The sequence below is a fragment of the Mustela lutreola genome, chromosome 5 (genome assembly GCF_030435805.1).
Source record: "Mustela lutreola isolate mMusLut2 chromosome 5, mMusLut2.pri, whole genome shotgun sequence".
Classification (NCBI taxonomy): Eukaryota; Metazoa; Chordata; class Mammalia; order Carnivora; family Mustelidae; genus Mustela; species Mustela lutreola.
In genome coordinates this window covers 16,140,973-16,155,059 of record NC_081294.1, presented here as the reverse complement: position 1 = coordinate 16,155,059, position 14,087 = coordinate 16,140,973, and the positions used below count along the sequence as shown (strand labels likewise).

The window sequence follows — 14,087 nt, the reverse complement described above, 5'->3', positions numbered from 1 at the left end:
ACAGGAAAGATAACCGGGCGCCTGGGGGGCTCAGCTGGTTAAGAATCTGACTTGTGATTTTGGCTCAGGTCATGATCTCCGGGTCATAAGATGGAGTTGCTAAGGCTCTGAACTCAGTGGAGAGTCTGCTTGTGATTCTCTGCTCTGCCGCTCCTCTGACTCATTCATGCTCTCTCAAATAAATAGATATATCTTAAAATAAAACAAAACACAAAAACAGGAAATATAATTTAATCCCATGCATTTGGATTTGTATGCATACAACAATAAATTTCCTATCAATGTTGTTATGGTTCTATGTCTGGAGACAAATTCTCATACTTAATTTATAAAGTTAATTTTGTTGGTGGCTTATTTTTTTTAGATAATAGGCTCCATGGTCAAAGGGAAGCATATACTTAAGTGTTTCCCAGGAATGACCTTTTATTGCAAGAATTATTTTAAGTGCCTATTCTTATCACTAAAGAGTCTAAAAGGAGTAAAAATCAATAAGCCTATTTAAGCACGGTGAGCAAAGTAGATGGTGCACTTGGTGCACTTGGAGAAGACGGAAACCAGTTGCATTAATTCTGAGAGTGAAAAATATGAAATGTCCTGCAGTTTTAAATGTGACTGGCTTTGAAGAAACATGTAACCTTTGGATAAGAATCTAAGCTAAACATTCTGACCTAAACATGGGATAGTTCTGGAAATGACTGAGATCAAATCTGTTGGGTACAAGTCAAATAATCATATTTGGAAATAAACTCCAATAATAAGAATGCCAAGAATGCCATGGGAAGGGCTTGATGAAACAAAAGCCATCTTCATCCACTGCAGTCCAGAACTCCCGGGAAGAAGGGCTTGCAGAAGCCTGTGGGATCCCCATTCTCTAGAGTCCCTGTGGAGGGGCTTGCTTGATCGGAAACTCATAACTGGGAACGAGGAAGGGCTGGACACTGTGCGCTTCTCTAAGTCTTTAGATGTGTCACTAAAAATATACAAAGCCTAGGCTCTTAAGACTGGGGGAAGGTGGGCTCCGCTATAGCGCCTCTAGCACGAAGGCGGGCCATCCGGGGGAGTTACTCAGTTTCTTCTGGGATGAACATATATACAGGTATTATTAAACTTCTGTTTATCTTTCTATTATTAATCTATCTTTTATTACAAAGAGCAAGGTCACAGCCAAAAACCTAGAGGGTAGAGGAAAAATTGTTAGCCTTTCATGCACTCTCTGTGTTCCTGATTTTATTATATATAAAAGAACAAATAAATAGGAAGATTATTCACATTAGAGAGATCCAGATCTTCTTTCTGCTATACCTGAATTTCCCAAAGAGTAGACAAATGTAAAAAAAGAAAATACTTTCTATCTTTAATTTTTACCTTATTTCTACTCCTAATTTTTAGCCTTCGCATATACATTGTAACACTGGGCCAGAATTTCCGAAGTGTACTTTGTAGACTGTGAGCTTTATGATATGCCAATATTAATAATACCTTTTCACAAAGCATCCTGTGGAAAATTCTGTAGAAAATTTATATTTTGCTTATGAATTGATTGCCCATTTCTACTTCAATAATGTATTGATAATCCTCAAAATGTGTACCATTTGATTATTTAATTTCACTATCCAAGACAGTTACTTCAGGAACAAGTGTCCATTGGAAAAGTCTGATAATTAATGTAAACAACTATTAAGAACCATCATTTCACTTATAAAGAGGTAATATAATTATGATATAGTATCACAATGACTTAAATTATGACAAATTTATTTTATGACAAAAAGTCTATTTGCTACTTTAAATTCTCTTTGATTTGGGGTTTCTAAGACAAAACTATTTTTAAAAATTTTTTGTAACTCAATTTTAGTTGTAATTTCCCTATTTATGAGAAATTATGTTGATCTTAGCAAATATTACTACTCTAAAATACCCAGAATGTACTGTAACTTCAAAGGCACATGGCATCCTAAACATGTAAATATTAGGTTTATGAAGTATAATTAACTACTTCTCTGTAATATTACAGAATGTAAGCAGAGTGAAATTCAAGGCTAACTCTTTATCAGCATTTTTTTCCTATAGATTATTTTGCAGAACTTTTAGGACAGTATCTGTATGATTCAGGAACAATCTGTTCCTTTTAATGTTCTCTGTATATTACAGCCACATATATATAGTTTGATCAAACAGAAACTTTCATAAGTAGAAAGTTTTAAAATGCAGATATCGGAACTACCTAAAATTCAATATGACTTCAAAAGAAATATTCAATAATGATCTGTTATTTGTGTGCCTTTGTTCATCTGCTGTGTTCCTGCCTTCAGTGTCTCTCCAATAAGTGTTAGTCAAGGCCCAGTGCATTTGCAAATATTCACTATAGGCCTAGGAAATGTTTTTTGGCTACTAGCTCCTTTTTTGGAGTGGAGTCCTGGTTATTAAAGCAGTTTATGTTCATATGTGCATACATAGTTTAGCGGTTAGAAGAAATTGCTAATGTTCTTAATTTTTCATAACTCTAAAATTTGCTTATTATGACCTATTTTTACCAAAAATATAAGCACAACATTCATATTCATAGCTCTCTATATTTTAATTTTAAAAAGTAACTATCACTACATATCTGCAAATACAATATCATTCATAATGTAAATTATTTATAAGTGATTGTAATTCATTAATTATCCAATATAATTAATTGTCCAATCCCCATGATATAATATGTCCATATGGGACATAATATATTATCTCATCCATTGTCGCAGATATACAGGTAATAATAGTTAATTTGATCATACTTTTGTTTTTTCTTAAAACAACATCATACTTTTATGTCCAGTTTCAAAACCAAATTAATGCAAATGTATTTTTGCTGCATAATTTTTGTTTTCATCATAAAATGACTTGATTCATTCAGATTTTCTTTCTCTAATCCTCTCTCTTGTGCTACCGCATTGGTTTGTGTCTTAAGTTAAATTTTGATTTGGGGACTCGAGTGTGGTGTCCAACAGTAAATTCTAAGCCTTTGTAGATAGTTTAATTTAGAAATGATAAGTAGGACCCTTTAATATATGAATGGTAACTCAACCCTTCAGGGCAGTTGATCACTTAGACTTGGGATCCTCAAATCTGTATGCATATTAGAATCATTTGGGTGTTCTTTGTAAAAATAGAGATACACTAGGGTGCCTGTGTGGCTCAGTTGGTTAGGCTTCTGTCTCTTGATTTCTCCTGGGACTGTGATCTCAGGGTTGTGTGATCAAGCCCTGTATCTGGCCCCCTGCTCAGCGGGAGTCTGCTTGAAATTCTCTCCCCCTCCCTCTATCCCTGCTTGTGCATGTATGTGCTCTCTCTCAAATAAAAAAAAAAAAAAAAGATACCCTGTGATGTAGATTCCTGATGGAATTGGCCTTGAAGGGATCGATGTACAGGTATGCTATAAAATCATTCCAAAGAGGGGCGCCTGGGTAGCTCAGTGGGTTAAGCCTCTGCCTTCAGCTCAGGTCATGATCCCAGCATCCTGGGATCAAGCCCTGCATCGGGCTCTCTGCTCACCAGGGATCCTGCTTCCTCCTCTCTCTCTGCCTGCCTCTCTGCCTACTTGTGATCTCTGTCAAATAAATAAATAAAATATTTTAAAAAATAAAATAAATAAAATAAAATCATCCCAAAGAATTCTAATATGTAGATAAAATTGAGGACCAGTGACATGGATGAGATTATACATGGTAATTGAAGCTACAACTCAGAGTGAGATCCCTTAAGAAGAGCATCTAGAGTAGAAAGTGAAGATCTTAGGAATGTGCCTAGTACTTCAAGATGGCTGGAGGGAATGAGCACTTTTAAAGACTAAGAAGAAATTGTTAATGGGGTAGGAGGAAATCCTTGAGCAAATAGCATTCAGAAACCAAGAGAGGAGAGTGTTTCCCAATTGCAGCAGTGTTAAATGCTGCTGTGAACTCCACTAAAATGAGGGCTAACATAGAAGGGATAGATGGTCTGGGATAGGCGTATTGGTGGCCGCAAAAACCAGATTGCAAAGGATATAAATAGCGATGAACAGCAAACGTGGACAATGGGAAAGGTTGGTTGTAAAGAGAAGGAAGGAGACAAAACCTGAGTCTTAAGAAAGGACATTTTTGGGGTGGTCCTGGGTGACTCAGTTGATTATTAAGCATCCGCCTTTGGCTTAGGTCATGATCCCAGGGTCCTGGGATTGCGCCCCACAGGCGACGCCCTGCTCAGAAGGGAGCCTGCTTCTCCTCTCTGCCTCCTTCCTCTCCTCCCTGCTCCTACTCAAGTCGCGCTCCTTCATCTTCCTTGGGTTCTCTGTCAATATCTTTGGCTCACTCTCTCTCTCTCTCTCTGTCAAATAAATAAATAAACAAAATCTAAAGAAAAGAAACGAGATTTTGTTTTTAAGAGAAGGGGTGATTGGGTGGCCCTGTCCGTTAAAGGTCTGACTCTTGGTTTCAGCTCAGGTCGTGATCACTGGGTCATGAGACAAAGCCTCACTTTGGGCTCCGCACTCAAGGCATTATCTCTTGAGTTCCTCTTTCGCTCTCCCTCTGCTCTTTCCCCCAGTGCTTGCTATCCTTCTCTCTGAAATAAATAAGAAATAGAACAAGGACATTCATCAGAGAGAACACATACATTACTAACAAGTTTTTAATGAATGGTCCCTACTGGCAGGGAACAAGTAACTTTATAAAACTCACAAGCACTCAGTTCTTTGAATACCAGGAGGTGTGGATATTATTACTCCCAAGTTATAGATGAAGGAAGCTTGGGCTCAGAGAAAGTAATTATTAAAAGACATAGTTTTTAAGGGTAAATGTTGATTCTCACACCAATATTAAATAATTGGCAAGTAGAGATCTACTGTGCTCTTTATTTTATTTTTTTAAAAGATTTTATGTATTTATTTGACAGAGAAAGATCACAAGTAGGCAGAGATGCAGGCAGAGAGAGGAGGAAGCAGCCTCCCCACTGAGCAGGGAGCCTGATGCAGGCCTTGATCCCAGGACCCTGAGATCATGACCTGAGCCAAAGGCAGAGGCTTTAATCCACTTAGCCACCCAGGTGCCCCCTACCGTGCTCTTTAATGAGGGATCTGGTAAGATGTTACAACTGGTTCAAAGTTTAATCCATACATACATAGATAGAGAATACTGAAATGTCTTCATGGATGCTAAATTGCCTTTGTTTGTTTTGTTGGTCTTTGCAAAATTGTTTTTTTGTTGGAAGATCGATGGTCTCTCCACTAGACAGAATTTGTACAGCTTTAAACTTTGAGAGGCATAGACTGCCTTCCCGTGCCAGGCAGAATCAGATCATTGGCAGACAGTGCGAAGCAATGATTAGCTCTATATCGGAGACCTCACAGTGATATTTTCCCTTATGTAGAAACTCAGTTTTTCCCCCATACACGAATTGCTTAGGCATCAGAGAGGCTTTGAATATGTCTCCTAAAATTTTAAAATCTATAGCTTAGTCATACTTAGATTTGAACTGATCCATTCTCTTATACATTGTAGGGTGTTGGGCTGGATTTCTTTTTGTAATTGAATGATAAGTATTTGGAGAGTACTTAGTTGCTTTGAAATGTGCAGTCTTTTCCTGGAGAATTTTGGCAGTGGAAAAATAATAAGCCTAAACTGGGAGAGATACTGCCACACGATTTTATTAGCATGTTACTCTAATGGCACTAATTGACTTACTTTCTATAAATTTAGGTACACAAGCATTTTCATAAATATTTCTATTACAAATATTCAACTGAATTAAGATATTGAGCACCAGGATTGCAGATACTGTGAAAGACAAATTAATTCTTATAGCTGTGCTATATGTTTTCCTTATAAAGTCCTCAATGCTTGTGACTAATTACAACCAAAAGTATTTAGAATAGCAGTTGCAAACTATAAGCCTTAAGAAAAAGAAAAATCCCCAATACATAAATACATAAATGCAAAAGAGCTAAGTTAGTCTATTGCCACAATATCTATTGGATTTTGGAAAAAAAAAAAAAAAAAGGATTTCTCTTTGGATGCAATGCATACCAAAAAACCAAAGGGTGAGAATATGGTCATTTAGAATGTTTTTTTTTTTTTTTAATTTAAACTGAGAAGGAAAACATATCTTACTATCTGTGTACCATACTGAATTTCAAGCATATAAAACAAACAAAACACTATTCCCGAAAAAGCAGCCCCTGCACTGTTTAATGCCAAGTGCATTCTCTTGAAACAAAATGGAATCGCTGGCTTTTAAAAATGCATAATATCATTTCTTAAAGGCAAATACTGTGTTATTCATGTGAATTATAAATGAAGGACCAGAATTACGGAGTAAAGAAAAATAAGTCTTGAAATTGTGCTCCCAGATAGCATCTTTTCACATAATTCTTAGGTCTACAGTCCAGGGGCCTGTCTAATATTAATATAATGCACTATGGTCTCTATAGCATAGTTAGATTCCAGTGAACAAACACAGGATTTAAGATATGACATTTTAGTGATGGTGGCTTGCCTTAAAATATGTTAATTTTTTCCATGCTTGGCTTATTTCAAGTGCTTGATCCTTTTCATTCACCACATGAATTACTTTTAAGTACTTATTTACATCTGAGACCAAACACAGACCATATGACAAAGATCATCTGTGTTGTATCATTTCAGCCTGCTTTTCTTTTTGACCTATTCCATTTAATAACATCCTCTTTGTTGTAGCGAAGGCTGTTCGTTCTCGATTTTTATGTTAATTAAAATAAAAGCTTACTTTTAATGTTTTGACACACGATGTGACAAAAGGAATCAAAGTCATGGACAATTGTCTTGTAAATTGTCTTGATTATTCTATTTATTTCAGATAGTTAGCAAAACGCATTTCTTTATGAAGATTATAATTTCAAAGGGTCACTATAAAAACCAAAACAGAACAGTTAGAATTACTCTGTCAAGCTACTTTTTGTCATTTCATCCTGTTCTTTGAAGAGTTACTTTTTGCCTTGGTCTCAGTTTGGCATCTCTAATTAATAGCTTAGCTGTAATTTTACAAGGGAGTCTTGTTTGAAATAGTTTTAATTTATGGAGCACATTTGTACAGGGTATGGCTTAGCACTTTATATAAGCAATTCCATTTAATCTTGACCATGATACTATGACATAGTGTTAACATGTGTTCTGAGGAGAAAGAAAATGAAGTTTCAAGACTTCAGGGCACTCCCCAAAGTCATACGATTTTGAAGTCACCGTGCCGAGGCTCTTCTCCTACCTGCTTGAACAACAAAGCATGTATTTTTATATATTAAGTTATGTACAACAGTATATGAGCAAGGGATCAAAGGGACTTTGAGTCTGGAGAAGAAGGAAGTTTTGGGAATTGTGTTTGAGAAGGCTATTGATAATCCCAGGCAAAATGTCTTTCTCCAGTCCCAGGCTGGCAAAAGCTCCAGGCAAAATCTTGCTTTTACACTAGAGAGGGGTAGGCAGGTTCCCTGCTGAGCAGAGAACCTGATGCGGGGCTCCATCCCAGGACCCTGAGATCAGGAGCTGAGCCAAAGGCAGAGGCTTAACCCACTGAGCCACCCAGGTGTCCCTAAACATAAGTAATTAACACCCCTTTGTGAGGGGTAATTAACACCCCTTTATGCTAATCTATAGAACCTGGAGAATATGTTTAACATTTCCAGGCCAAAAAGACAAAGCCCAGGAGGGGGCATAGAAAAGAAAACAAACAAACAAACAAACAAACAAACAAAAACAAACAAAAAAACCAAAAAAAAAAAAAAAAAAAAAAAAAAACCAGCCTGGGCTTTTATGAAATATATACTAAGCGTCAGTGAGTTTCCATGGGTACATGAAAGCCAGGGTGGAATCCCAAACAGCTCCAAGAGGCTTGTCAGGGGACAAAGAACTTCCCCTCCATGGTGGCTTTGTGGAGTGCTGGCCACTAGTGTTGTCTACAGTAGAGACTGGGGAAGGGAGACAGAAAAGCCAGCCTCATTAGGAGGAGAAGTGGGAGGTGTCTGCGATCCAGACGCAGAACGAACCCTGGAGACTGCCCTGGGGACTAGGCACGGCTTTCTTTGCTGGCGGGCACACAGGTTAAGTAGAGAGGGAACCTGGGGAGGAGGAAGAATCTCAAAGAGAAATCTTGGAGAATAAGTGAGATACAGATACTTGAAATTGGGGGCGCCTGGGTGGCTCCGTGGATCAAGCCTCTGCCTTCCGCTCAGGTCATGTTCTCAGGGTCCTGGGATCAAGCCCCCTCATCGGGCTCTCTGCTCAGCGGGGAGCCTGCTTCCTCCTCTCTCTCTGCCTATTTGTGATGTCTCTCTCTGTCAAATAAACAAATTAAATCTTAAAAAAAAAAAAAAAAAAGATACTTGAAATTGGATGACTGATTACCTGAATGAAACTTTTCCAAAATGAGAGTGCCTGGAAAATCGTAAAAGAGCATCATGAAGTTTTCCTCTCCCAGACAGAAGCAGGGGTTTCAGAAAGATTAGATCCCATTAAGGAAACCGAGGTCCGGGTTTCATGCTTTAGGTTTCTGACTGTGCACAACAGCTCTCGGTCTGTTACATTTGTACGTGATCACTTCTTTTTGGTTCACCTTGGCTATGCACTGCATAGTGCTTTCTCCGTGAGAATGCAGAAATGATCGTATTTTTTGACTTCCACTTAGAGGAAACCAAGGTCTATATAAAAACACCTGTAGATAAAAGCAGACTAAAGAATTTTAAAGTTTGCGTGGTTCTTGGTCTTATTTTATATCCCTATATATATTCTTGGTCTTATTTTATATCCCTATATATATCCCTATATATATATCTTTCTCCAACTATACTCGTTACCAACAACCACATTAATTTTTTTTTTTTATTTTTAAGATTTTATTCATTCATGAGAGGCAGAGCAAGAGAGGCAGAGGGAGAAGCAGACTCCCCACGGAGCAGGGAGTCTGATGCTGGGCCTGATCCCAGGAGTCTGGGATCATGACCTGAGCTGCAGGTAGACCCTTAGCTCACTGAGCCACCCAGGTGCCCACATTCAGATCTTTATCTGAGAGCAAACTAACACAAACATGCCATGGAATAACAACACAAAAAGTGGCAATATTACTATGACACAAATTCACAATAACACTGTGGTACTGTACCCACGGTTTCTTCATATATTTAATGCAAAGAACTACTAGTAAGTGGCTTGGAAATTAGAATATAAGGGTCATACATTCATATATCAAGAGTTCAGGTTTGTCATGTCTTCATCAAGGTTAATTAAAATGTATAATTAAGATGTAAAATAAGATAAGTGATTAGAACATCAAATCAGGAGAGAGAGAACTATACACACTGTGCCCACATTAATTCGTTTTCTGACTCTGTTCCGATGTAATGTTGTGTTTTGTTCTGTTCCCAGCACTATATACAGTTTCTATATTATGAAGGTGGATGTGTAATTTTATAGACCATTTTGAGAAAGTCCTATGTATAACCAAATTTGGGTGGACAATCTAAAAGGTGAGAAGTCATCACATAGACCTCACATTTTAACCCCTTCTTCTTTGGTGACCATTCACCAAAGTTCACCATTAACATTATTTGGATTAGTCAAATCCCTAAAAATACAATGATGTGTAAAGCAGGCAATGTACTGACTTTATTATTCATGGTAAATACAAAAACAGAAGAAAATAGAACACAGTTCCAGAAAGAAGTAGTGAACACAGTGGAGCTTGCAGAAAAACAAACACCCATACAGAGTCTTGGAATGTGGGTACTTTGGTTTTAACTTGATTATAGAGCTCCAAAAATCAAATAGTAGAACATTTGTAAAACATCGAGAGCTTCAGTTTCCAGCTTTACATATGTGCACATCTTCTGATTAAAAACAAAAACAAAAACAAAAACAATTGGACCATCTCTAGCAGAGGAATGACAAAACAAGCACAATGTACCTTAATAAAGGAAGAAGTAAGCAAGACAGCTAGAAAAACATCTAGTAAACAAGACATCAGAAAAACAGAGCAGGATCGTGAGGAAGTGACAAAACCGACCAGGTGGGTTTTCATGAGATGAACAAGAACAGGGAGATTTAGAATGTGAGGTACTATTCCAAGCAAAGCTGCTTAAAGAGCTATAGTTTCCCAGGGATCCCTAAGTGGTGCGTAGAGGGAAACCAAGGACATCAACAAAAGCTCTGATTGTGGAAAGGCACTATAGATGCATTTTCTTGCTTTATACTCTTGCCTGGGACCCTTGCAGGATGGTCTTTTTCATTCAGGGTTGTATAAAGAAGTGTCAGTCATGTTTGTGGGGAATCTGTAAATAAACTTCCATTTTGGTCGAATAAAAAAGAAAGGATAAAAAAAATAAAAATAAAGACCCTGCAACTTCTCTTTCTTATCTTGCCTTCCATTGTGCTTGGTAAGCTTGAATTTTCCATTTTCTCACTTAAAGTTAGACCAGCATTTCCCAAGGGTCTACTACTGTTCCACCAGGCGCTAATAGGTGTTACAAAATAAAATAAGTCAAACAAAACAATAACTACAACAATGATAGCAATAATGTTGTGGTAATTGTGGGTTAAAAACTAAAAAGTTTTGGGGCACCTGGGTGGCTCAGTGGGTTAAGCCTCTGCCTTCCGCTCAGGTCATGATCTCAGGGTCCTGGGATTGAGCCCCGCATTGGGCTCTCTGCTCTGCAGGGAGACTGCTTTCTCCTCTTTCTCTGCCTGCCTCTTTGCCTATTTGTGATCTCTCTCTCTTTGTCAAATAAGCAAATAAAAGTAAAAAAAAAAAACAAAACTTTATAAAAACTGAAAAGTTTCCATTAACTACTTTGCATTTAAGGTCCAAGCAGAGAAATACCATGTAGCATTTATGTCCAAAATTATTTGGACATAAATTTAATTTTGTTTACATTCTGTGGGGCTACTAATTCTCAGAACATTTTTTTTGAAATTTTTACATTGGAAACTTGCTGACACTCCTATCATCCTTATACAAAAAGATATTTATGTTTGTGAGTAGTTAAATGATTATTAATTACAAAATTCAGAATGTCACCATGATCATCCCAACTATATAATATTTTATTGTAAATAAAATATGTTGTCATCCAAGAGTATCATTTTGATGTTTGCATAAAAAATGAACTTAATTTAAGCTCAGTCAGGCTTGTCATTTGAAGCACATACCTACTTCAGTCAATTACATTCCCTTGAGAATTATTTATATAAAACAATGAAGATCATTTTATACTCATAGATATTTGTACTAACAAAAGTGTATTTTTAAATTATTGAATGTATTATCTTAAATCTTTCTTTTGCAGAACTCAAAACATAGAAATAATGCCTTTTAAGATGGAGAAAAAATAAAAAGATTTATCCTATAATATAAAATTTTAAGCAGAGGTGTCTTCATTCTATATAATTTATGTATAATCTCAATTGTACTTCCAAGTCAGGGAATACGAAATTACATTTAAATAAATGCTTCTTTACACAGCTGTCAGCAATGACTTACGCTTCACTTAGAATTTATTCTGCTCTGACATTTGCTGAAATTTAAAGATGTTCTTGGACATTTATTGTATGATTACATGCTTCTCAGAAAAAGATAATGAAATTCTAAATGTAAAAACAAAAGTTTAATTGATTTAGGATGGTATATCTCAGCCAAAAAAGTCGGTTAATAATTTATTGTTTTCTACCATTAATAGAAAATTAATTTTGCTGTCTAAACATCACTTTCCTTCTTTGTTATTTAATGTGTGGCTACATGCTGATGTCTACCGTAAGGTATTTTTAGTCTTTATAAAAACTCTCTACTGTTCATAAGGAAAGTGTTTACCAAATCTTTTAATAGGAAAATAAATTAATGCAGAAAATATCTAACAGTGGCAACATAGAACAGTGTAAACCTGTTTAAATGTTCTCTTCAGAAAAAACACAATTGTACAATTAAAATAAGATTTTAGTTTTAATGTGGTTGCTCTTTCTCTCTTTCTCTCTTCATTTCTTTTCTCTCTCTCTCTCTCTCTCTTTTCCCTTCCTGTCTCTGCTTTTACTTGCTATCATATTGCTTTCCTGTCATCAACTTTCTCTTCTCTCTTATCCAAGGTCAAAATAGGTGTACCTTTCCAAGTTAAGTGTAGGGCTCTAATTAGGGTGTTATCTCATTACAAAACCAAGGAATGTCCAATTAATTCAAATTTAATAAATTTGACAGCTTCTATTCAGAGAAAGAACTGCTTCAAATCAGCACCATGTTTTTTTTATTAAGTAGCTATGTGTATTCTACAGAATAAAATTTGTTTTTTTTTCCTTTTTTGATGAAATAACACTAGCCAGCATTGGAATAATCTGAGTTCTGTTACTTTGTGATATTTATTTACAACCGTAATGCCATAGTCACTTGGCAATGTCGTATACTTAGAGAACTCAAATTGCTGTTTTTGGCTGTCTCTTAACATCATCATTTTTTTAGTTTTTTTAGATCATTTGCATGAAATCACCTCTCTGATATCGTTTGCATGAATTCACAACTTCCTAATCAAATAAAAATTGAATAATATTGAAGCTAAAGGAATCATTTTTATCAAGGTAAAAAGCCCTCTTAATATATTGAAAATGTCTTAACAATGGAAAATGTCTAACTCACCCACCCTGTTTTTTTAAAAACAAAACTGAATTCCTTGAGGGTTTATGTGTCTTCTTAAGTTTCACACTGCTAGTTAGAAGAAGAGTCAGTATTGATTGAATTCCATTCTAAAGATGGTGTTCTTTCTTTTTTTTTTTTAAAGATTTTATTTTTATTTATTTGACAGATAGAGAGATTACAAATAGGCAGAGAGTCAGGCAGAGAAAGAGGGGGAAGCAGGCTCTCTGCTCAGCAGGGATGCTGAGGCAGATGTGGGTCTCGATCCCAGGACCTTGGGATCATGACCTGAGCCGAAGGCAGCGGCTTAATCCACTGAGCCACCTGGGCACCCCCATTGTAAAGATGGTTTTAATCTTCTGTGGTTATCTATGTGTTATTTATACATTCAAAAAATATTTATTCAGACTCTAATATGTGTCAGTCAATATTCTTAGTTCTGGGAATAGTCATTACTAAGAAACAAACAAACAAAAACAAACATACAAAATCCCCCAAATCTCTATATTTAAGATTTCATTTTTGTTAGGGTCAGAGACTGTAAATAGCCTGAACGATAAGCCAATTTTTAGAGTGGTAGGACCTCAGCATTGACCTACACACACAGGCTCACAAGATGGGGCTCTGACAGTATTGGAATCTCTGTGAGGAAATGATAGTTGCTCTAAGATTTATTTATTTATTGGAGAGGAGGGGAGAGAGCAAACACATGAGCAGGGCGGTGAGGGGTGGCAGAAAGAGGGAGAGGGAGAAGAAAAGCAGACTTCGCCCTGAGCCCTGGCCTGGGGCTCAGTGTGACAGCCCTGAGATCAGGACCCTGAGCTCTTGACTCAAGCAGAAACCAAGAGTCTGATGCTTCACCAGCTGAACTATCCAGGTGCCCCTCAGAGTTGCTTTGGAAGTAAAGTATGAAAAGATGTCAGATTTGGGGTGTGAGGGTTTCAAGCCCAGGGAAACTCGGGTGCAGAATCTACAAGTTGGAAATGAGCTTGGTGTGCTGTTTTGGAGAAATAAAGTGTGGTCAGGTGGGCTATGGTATGTTAGAAGGAGAGACAGTTGGGGAGAGAAGCCCGTAGAAACTGTGACAGTGACAGCGACGGAGATGAACTTCTCCTACGTGTTTGGCTTGAGACACTGGGTACCACCTGGTGGTGTGTTTAATAGAGTAGGGTGAGGTGAGGTGTGCAAGTAAAACTAAAGAAATAAAGTAAAGCAGAAATCAAGAGTTTTAAGTTTTAGTTGTTCATTTTTGGTTTTTCCTGAACATCTTAAAGTCATGGCGTATATAGATAGAGAGATGTGTTTTGTTTTGCTTTGTTTTGTTTATAAGATAAGTACACATTGCTTGCATTAACAAACTGGCTGCTGTCTTCATACATATTATTCTCCTTCATGTTACTTTGAGAAGGGAATAGACATTACTCATGAAG

The 14,087-nt window shown here is 36.9% G+C and overlaps 1 protein-coding gene and 1 pseudogene across 4 annotated transcripts in view; both read left to right on the top strand.

The window, feature by feature from the left end:
* The window catches only part of CDH18 (cadherin 18), a 981,465-nt gene that overhangs the window by 219,785 nt on the left and 747,593 nt on the right, over positions 1-14,087 (top strand). The gene's annotated exons all lie outside the window — the stretch shown is intronic.
* The window catches only part of LOC131831093 (F-actin-capping protein subunit alpha-1-like), a 111,512-nt pseudogene continuing 101,404 nt past the window's right edge, over positions 3,980-14,087 (top strand).